Genomic DNA, 9680 nt, shown 5'->3' on the forward strand with positions numbered 1-9680 from the left:
TTACGCATGTGTGTAACGAGAATATTATTGGTAATAAATAGAAATTAAGATTATAACGTTCTGATTTTCGAATATTTTAATTTTTATGTAATTGTTTAAACTAATGTACATTTGTTGTAATGTTTCTGTGCACTGGTGACTTCGGAGGGGGAAATTTTCATCGAAAAGAATATCACATTGAAATTATTTAATATTTAAAGTATGTTAATAAGTATATATAATGCTTATACTAGTAAGCTCGGAATATATGATCTATGCACTGTCCTCTTCGAAGTCTCCTGTTAGACTGAGTGATTGGCCCCCTAGAAATTTACTTTTATTAAATATTATTTATATGACTTTCCGAACATTGCGCATGTGTATAAAGGGAATAATCCATCTAATCAATAAAATTTAAGATTATAACGTTCTGATTTTAGTATTTTTATCATTTTTATGTAATTATTTTAATGTTCCTGCGTAGTGATTTTCCTGTAATATGAGTAAAGTGCATCAGGTTATTAAAATAATTGTTAATTAATCGATAGAAGTGTTTATTGTTGTCTTAAAGCTCGGAGAATATGTCCTGTGTACCGTATTCCGCGATACGATACTAAATACATCTATAACGTGAGTAATTATTGAAATATTATAAATAAGAGAAAGCACCGTTAAGAAAGAGGATATAAAACATTGCAAGCAATAAGGTATAAAAAAATGTATAATATAAATGTTTAATACCTGTAATAGGAACACATCCAAACACGTTTAGTCGGAAGCAGAGAAGAATGACGACTGAGAAGGGAAGGGGTGGGTAGAGATTAAATTTATCGAAACATCGGTTTTTCGGTCGTTTAATGTTTTGTTTATACATACGTTACCCCTCGGCCGGTGAAAGCGTTCTATTATTGTCGTTTTTATTCTTTGTCGAACTTGTAAACATATGCATCTTCGTAACCTTTTTTCGTATTTACTGTCACTCTTATTCGAGCATTAGAAGGTGTAACAACGATATTAGATAAGTATTACATTTATTTCGCGTATACGCGTGCGTGTTTTGTTGCTGTGCAAATAAATGCATATCTGTGCGAGTGTGTGTACTACTATTAGGGCATAATACACATGTATGTGCATACGTGTATATGTCAGCGTTAAATTGTATAATTCAGAAAAGCTAGTGCATACCATGCAACGTCATCTCAAAGCCGTAATTGAAGACAGGAGTGGTTCAACTTAATATTAATATAAAATAAAACAGGTATTTTATTATACTTCAAAACTAATAATTATATATATGCAGTGACTCGCTGTAATATTTGAACATCATGATTTTTTAAATATAATCTAAATATGATCGAAATTCGTTAGAATTGTTATATAGGCGAGCGTTTAGAACATGGACGATCCAAATCATTTTGTATTTATTTCCTTGATCGAAATTAAACGAGTCAAGAAATATAATATTCTTGGCGAACATACCAGTAACTATTACATCGTATATGTATGTGTATCTAAATATAATCCCAGAGTATGGTTTTAATTTTCCAACGAAATTCAAAACGTACTTCGTAACGAGATACCGATCGAAAGAAAAAGTAGGACGCACCAAAGACGATAGCTCGTCGAAGCGCGGTAATGAGTCGATGGATTTAAAAGCGGAAGACGCCACCGGTCGATGTTCACCTTTCGATAAGCGGCTTTCATATTCTTCCTTCTGATTCGTGATTACTCTGGCACAGATTGACCCCATTTTTTCTCTCTATCTTTTCCTGTTTTTTTTTTTCTTTTTTATTCTTTTTTTTCTCTATAAAAGCAACCACTCCAGCTTGGTCCGCCTCGCACACACTTACATCAGTCGTGTCTGACTGTTCTTCTTCTTTTTTACGCTTCGTCCATTTACTCTTAGCTTCGAGTCTCAAAGCTTCTACGCGTCTATTGACTCGGTCCTCATCTCGCAAGATTTTTTTCTTTCCACGTCTATCGATCGGCACTGTCGACAAGGGGTATCTCGATAAGCGCTTCGAAGTAAAGGGAGAGAACGATAAAGTTTAATAATCGAGTATAAGCGTAGTAGTAAAGAGGCCAAAGGAAAAGATGCGCACGCGCACGCTCGCGCGCACGCGCGCTCGCGTGTATGTGTGTGTGATAACAGAGCAAAGAAGAAGAATCACAAGAGGAAAGAAAGAAAGAAAAGGTTGCTGCGTAAAAGTTTTACGAGGAGCTGCGATACAGTTTCGTTGCATGCGCTCGTACTTTATGCAACTGTATACAGTTGCTATATTCTAGTATAGCCGCGTGTTCTCTGCCATTTAGCTTGCGCGTAAATTAACTCCGGAATCGTAAACAGAGTCACACAACGTAGCTGCCTACTACTCGTCTCTTTGCGTTCTTTCGTTTCTAATATAACTGGGTTGTTTTAACGAGTTATTTCTTTTTTCGATAATACTCTTGATTTTACGCGTATTTCAATAATGGTAAAGCTTCGGTTTATACAAGGATCGATTGTTAATTGCTTGTCAAAAAAATTACAAGAAAAATAAAATTATATTTGTAAATTACGATATATTCATTTTTCCAACGATTTTACAGTTAATGCACGCGTTTTTCACTTTCGAGTTATTATAAGCATCGCGTGTATCGATCGATCTACCGCGGGAGTAATGTCAACAAGCTGGAACGCTCGTCGGGTACATATAACTCTATGTAAAAGTAACTATATACATTTATATATATATATATATATATATATATATATACCATACATACATGTATGCGTGCGTACGGATGCGATACGAGCGTCGAAACTATGTAAGAGTATCCTCGGATATGGCCACTAAAATAAACACCCTCGTATCGTTGTGAACAACCCGTGAGCTTATTTTGTAGGCGAGTTTTCTGGTTTTATGTCGTTGCAACGCGGCGCATTGTGCGTCTTGTTTATTTCCTTTTATTTAAAGTAGGCTTTTCCAATTTTTTACAATTCTATAAGTCTTTGTGAAATAAATTGAGATTGCACGGTTCTCTTTGAAACGAAAAACCGAATTAGAGGGGTGGGGGATACGTAATTTTGGAATCAATGACTTTTATTGGACGTCGTCTAAAAATAATTCTATTCTTTACATTACTTTTTTTTACGAGTCGAAGAAAAGTAATTACAGAAGATATTACCGCGTTCTCTGTTAAAGTGATTTTGCAGCAATAACTACGAGGTTACTGCCAGAAAGGAAATTTCTACTTCGAACAGCGATAAAATAGATATAGCTGCATACCTATATTTGATAGATACGTATAATGTTTGCGGATATATTTATCGTATATCGAAAAGGTTTTGTCCAGTGAACGAACGAATCGGTAAACATAAGTTTTTGCTACCTGTATGGATTCGCGTGTTTTGTCTGCGGTTGGACGTACGTGGACGAGAAGCACGATTGTTGTTAATTCCGTCTCTAGGGTGCCACTAATATTCATTTGACTAACAGGCAGAGATGTACGGAAGTGAACTTCGTGAGTAAAGCGAAGAGGCAAGAGAGAGGAAGATGGAATGAGAATGCAAGGGAGAGAGATGGGGAGAGAGAGAGAAGACCAATGGCACTCGAGTCTCTACGAAACGGAGGTATAGCAACGAGCGAATAACTCAATATCGGCGTACCTTGTTCCTTTGGGACAAGCTCCATCGACCGTTCATCAGCTGGTCGTTTTTCTTTTTTCTTTCCGTTCATTTCGTTCGTTCTTTCTCTCTTTCTCGTTTCTCGTTTCTACCGTGACTATTTCGAATTGTCAATGTACGTTGCGAATTCGATGAGAATAGTTGTCGTTCTTCTCTTTTCTTTCCCATGCTTCCATGTTGGAGCTTTTGTTTCTCGTTTGATCGCCAGCCCGAGAAATACTCGAGCTAGCAAGGGAACCCTGGGATCATCTTTCGTAGATGTACCCGTTGTACGATAAATCGACGAGTTCCTATCGAAAAAGGCTAAATCTTTCTCTCTTTTTACTTTTAGTTAAGACGCAAATTTGGTGCATGTCGATTTACCCGACGACAACCCTCTTTTTGACAAGATAAATTTGGAGAAATGAATCCCTTAGGATAGAGAGCCTTTTTATGAACGCGAAACATTCCAATGGCTCGTTTACCCTGCACCGATTACCTTAAAAAGTCTATCACCTCTTCCATGTCCTTTTTACTCCTTTCAAAGTCTACGATCCTTTAATCGTTTCACCTTTTTCTCTTTCTCTTTTTATTCTTTCCTCGTCCATCCTCTCACTTTTCGTTTTCTTTTCACAAGAAACTTCCCTTTCGATCCATTAACCTGACGTTGTTTTCTTTTTTCGATAATGTAAATCATTCGATTTTACGTCTTATTTTTTTTCTAGAATGCGTACCTATTGCAACACCAGGAAGGATAAAAAGAGGAAAGAGAAATTCGTCCTTTATTTAGCAATATCTCGATCGATAATCGTGGAGAAAGAGAACCTTCTAGAAAGAAGATCGATAGCGATACTTTCCACAATAAGAAGTAATGCCACGGGAGCAACTTTTATCTTTCATCTTTCATGGTTCCGTTTTCTTTATGCGCCGTCATTTCAGAAACCCATTGTTTTGGGAGAATCGTCGTTGATGCATTCTCCCTTTCCTCTTTTCTTTTTTTTTTTTTTTTACTTTCAATCGAAAAGCGACTTCCACCGCGAGGACTGTAACCGTTGTATACAATTGTAAGTACATGAGCGTATATATGTATACCGTATATGTCTTCATATAAGAGAGTAACTCTATCGAAGGCATCATGCACTGGAAACCGTTCTAGAGTCTGACTCGTTCTTTCCATCCCTTTTCCAACGTTCTTTCCTTCGCATATCCTTGCTACGTCTGACTACATCCCTATCCGTATTCGTATCCGTATTCGTATCCGTATTCGTATTCGTATCCGTATCCCCATCCGTATCCGTATCCGTATCTGTATCCGTATCCCGTGCCATCTTCAGTACTACTATCGATATCGACGATATCTCGAAGCACCGGTACTCGAGAGGACTTTCGATATATTCGCGTGTATCTCAAGCAACCAGGAACATCTGGACTCGCTTCTTCTCGATTCCGAAGGTACTTAAAGCCGCGCTGTTATATACAGGTGTGCTCTATTCTCCTCTTTTTATACTCTCGATCGTCGACAATGTTGTCTCCTATCTTTTCTTATCGTAATATGGCGATATGTGAGCGGAATAGGTGGCTATAATCAACCGACTATTTGTGCTTTGGCTTTTCCGATATTTGCTAGCTAAGGTATTGCTACAAGATCGTTTGCTATATATATCGTCATATTTTCCTGTCTCAGTTACATCTCCTGATCGTTTATAATAATTATTTTTCTTATTTTGTTCTTTTATCGAAGTATCAAGCAAATCGATTCATTTGACAAAATAATATCTTCATTTTTGGAACGAAAGTTTAAGCTTTGTACACAGGTTTTGCAGTCTTTCTTAGTTTACGTCTATCTTTACGTATACACGAGCACGCATCTTTAGCTTTGGTCTCGCAACTTTCGAGCTTAAACACGATCGAGCTGGTTTCTTGTCCACGATGGAGTTTTAAAGAGAAAAAGAGAAAGAAATAGAAAGAAATAGAAAGAGCGGAGAGATAGAGAGAATAGCACGTACGTGTGCATCCTTGATTCGTGTGCGTAGTACATCCGACAGAAGGAGCGAGAATCTAAAGGGAATAATGGATCCGCGTAGTTTCAGCTCGTTCGTGCGCTCGTCGAGTTTCCTTTTCTAGCAAGGTTCAACGAGGACTAACGGAGATGGGGTGAGTGGATTGAAGGCCGACGGGGATGGCTAGGAGGGAGGGCAGAAAGGTGGAAGCTCGGAGCTTTACCTTCGCAGCAAGGAAACTTCCATAATCCCCGTCGCTTTCGCCGACGTAGGGTACGAGCTATAGTCGTTTCTACCACCACCACCACCACCACCACCACCATCACCACCACCACCACCATCGACGATGCTGCCCGCTGGAATAGGGGGAGGGTTTGCGCGAGATAGACGACGATGCTAAGAAGGGTAGGTGCGATCGCGGAGTTACAGAACGTGAAAGCGGATGGCACGAACGGGTCTCCTGAAGGGATCAAAGTGAACCAGAGAAAAAGAGATGGATAGATAGATAGATACGTATACACACTGAAAGAAAGAGAGAAGGATAAGAAAAGCTTTCTTTCTTTCTCTATTCTTTTCTTCTCGGCCGACCTCGGTGAATTGCTGCTGGAAAATTCGAAGGAGACGAAAGGAAAGAGAAGATATGGCTTACGAAGGATTCACTTTTCCTTAGATTTTACGTTACTCGACTGTTCTTCCACGTTTTCTATATCCTCCTCGCCTCTATCTTTTTCCTCGCGTTTCTTTTTCAGCCTCACCTTCGATTTATCTCACGTTTTTCCCATTTACCACACAAAAGAATCGACCCTCAAAAACAAGCTGCTGAGTTCTCGAGCCTTCGTAGGTTATTTTAACGTAAGTTTTCTGGAAGATCGAATGCATTTTCATTCGAGTTTCGTTGAAACTCTCATATCGCAAGATATCGTTAAAATTGATTGTTTGGCCGGTAATTAAAGCACTCCCATCGTTCGAGCCTCTCTCTCCTCGCTTTCGATACGTGCGCGCGCAACAGAACGCAGAAATTCGTCCCATGGAAGATGAAACGAATCATCCTGTCTTCTCGTACGAACAAGAGCCAATCGAGCTTTCAGAGTTTACGGATAAGCTGATCTTCGTCTGGTCCATCGTCTTCCTCGTTGCTCTTATTGAAGGTCGGATTAACGTCACAGCGTTTAATTGGACGCGTCTCTTTTTTTCCATCTCGCATCTTTCCAACGTGACCGTCGAACTTCATTGCAACTGATCTCCTCCTATACCTGGATTTAAATAAAGTTGTAAGACGATCGATAATGGACCACCACCAGGTTCGTCGCTGCACTTTTTGTCTTTTCCCAAAAAGTTTGAAATTCATATCTGAATTCATTCTTTGATCTCAACATTCCATTCTCCAACGCTGCCTGGCGTGCACGTTTCGACTATGACCTCGTCGACCTCGTCCGTGTGTGCGCCGCGTGTACGTGTGCAGCTGAATGCATCTCTCGGAGACGCGTGTACAAAGCGAGCTGTTCGTAATCCGTACACGTTCGGAACTCGTAAGCGTTCCGAACAAGCCGTCCAATTTTTCGGCACGGTCAAGTTTGCGCGGACTCCGATTTCTCTTTTTCCTTTTTTTTCCCTAGCTTATATACTACGGCAGAAGCGGAACACCTTCGTCACTGAGAAGTACCCGCAATCGTTAGGGAGCTACAAACTTTTGCGGATCGATTCGATCCGAGAGAAACTCCCTTACCATTTCTAGTTTATGTCTGCCTTTTCTTTTTTCCTTTTTTCTTTTCCTCCTTTCTTCCACCAATTTCAGCTTTTTCTTACTCGTTCTTTCTTCCTTTCTTCGTTAACTCTTTTAGTTCGGCCATTCTTTTAAAGCCAGTACCATAGACTCTTATCCATAGCTTTTCCACTAGATTCCTTTTCCTGCCTTTCTTTTTTCCTTCTCAATCTATCCTAACATTGTCCTTCCTTTCATTTCTCTTGATTGAAATTGAACGTCCTCCTATTTTGCGCAGGTATACGTAATACATGTGATACGCGCATTCGTTCTTACAACGATCAATCGATCTTTGGTTTTTCATGTCAGTCATTGTTGATCGATTCGCGATTAAAAGGAATAGGTATCTCAATAGCGAACGCGCCTATCGCGCGGTTTACAATGCACGATAACACGATAAATCCGATATGAAAAGAATCGATCGCATCAGCGTTCTAAATTCATTTTCTCGCGGTTGTCGCCGACGCGGCGCCTCCGCTAAATCGGCCAATCGTTTTGCAGATTCCTCTTCGTTGGAATATAGGCGGCGAGGGGGATCGGGGAGACGAGAGAACTATACGCGTTTAATCGAATCGTAAATTCATTCCTCTTTTCTGTTCACGCGGAACAGCTCGAAAATTGCATGCAAATGCAGAAATATTCGGGCGAGCGGCCGCGCTGTGATTTCTTATCGATTCGCGATATTCCTTTCTTCCGTTTCCCCCTCCCCCCTCCCTTTTTCTCTTTCTCTTTTCTCTTTCCATTTTCCATTCTCGTCGTTCCTCTCTATCTCTCTCTCTCTCTTATTCTCTAAATACGTCGAATGAAGAGATCCCAAGAGGAAATCGAAGGACGAAGTATTTTATTCGCAAACGCAATTTCTTTCTTTCGAAAATCTAAGCGGACTTTAAAGGCGTTACACGCGGAAACCAGATAATGCGACCAGTAGTCAATTGGATTCTTAGTTTGAAACTTTGTCTCGGTTAGCTAGCACCACGTATATTTATATTTTTTCGCTATCCTTATAAGAGGCGCCGCCATTGCTACGGTTTTGTGTTCCACGATTTGTTGCAGTAATTCGTGCGCGGAAACGCACGCTTGGCGTAATCGTTAGGATCCTTGGAGACGGAGAGATGCAAGTTGCTACGATTTGTATTTTCTATGTTAATGCGGAGGCATAAAATACAGCTGACACGAACGTAGTTTTGTAGCTCGCTCTCTTCTCGTTTGCTTCCCAGAGAGAAAACAGCTGTTACCAATGTCGATATCTTTTTGCGATGTCATAGGGGAACTTTGTAGGGGGAGGGATCGTACGTTGACGAATGCCAATTTTTCAATCGCGAATAATTATTATTCGACTATGTACGTAAAATTATTACGCGTAATGACGATCATATTCCAGTTAGCCTAGTTTCGTAGAGTCTCGCGAGAATGCGCGGTAAGATTCGTTGATTTTCATCGCATATACATATATGTATTTGGATTTCCCTTGGTCTTGGAATTCATCTTCAATTTCCTACTCCTTGCGGTCCCTTCAATTTGCATCGTCGTTGCCTGATATTCAACTTTCAACCGCATAATATTATCTTCTACGTTCTTAGTTAAACTTTTTATGCGTTTACCGAATTAAACTTTGGTCTCAAGGGTGTAAGGAACTCATACGTTTCTTCCACCTGTTTCTCTTTCTTACGTTGGGGCGTTTTCCGTTTTCTCTTACCGACTTAATCGTAGTTTTCGCATAGTTGATGAGTAGAACGAGGTACTCGCTATAAGTAGCGCGATACAACGAACTTTTAGATTACAGCGTGCTCTTCTCGTATATACACTTCCGTAATTCAAAGAATATAATAGTAGTTTGGCTTGAAAGGCGAAGTTGAAACTTGGAAACGCAGTTTCTAAGTATTATCGTTACACACTTGCGAATTATTTATTTTCATGTTATCGCCCGTCGCGTCGTCCGTCCACTTACGCGTAGTTATTTGAAGTTTCGTTTCGGACACTTCTGTAGGCTCTGCTAGAGCAAAGGAAAGTTTATCGAACGAAAGGGTTTATGCTTGTTGCGACTTTAACAAAAAGAGCAAAAAAAAAAAAAGAGTTACTCCTAACTATCGGTTTGAACTTAATTCGAAGATAAATGCTAAGTAGAGAGGGAGATTTGTGAGATACGAGGAGCCAAGGCCGATAGCAGCGGTGGGAAGCCTCAACTCGAGGGGACGTTGCTGTCGCGTCCCTTGAATTTCACACTCGCTAACTTTCCTATACGCGGTTGCATGTGTCCAAAGAGATACATACGTGTATAAAGAAGTTTCAGAGA

Source organism: Polistes canadensis, unplaced genomic scaffold, assembly GCF_001313835.1.
Source record: "Polistes canadensis isolate GaletaPanama2010 unplaced genomic scaffold, ASM131383v1 scaffold_1, whole genome shotgun sequence".
NCBI classification, from domain to species: domain Eukaryota; kingdom Metazoa; phylum Arthropoda; class Insecta; order Hymenoptera; family Vespidae; genus Polistes; species Polistes canadensis.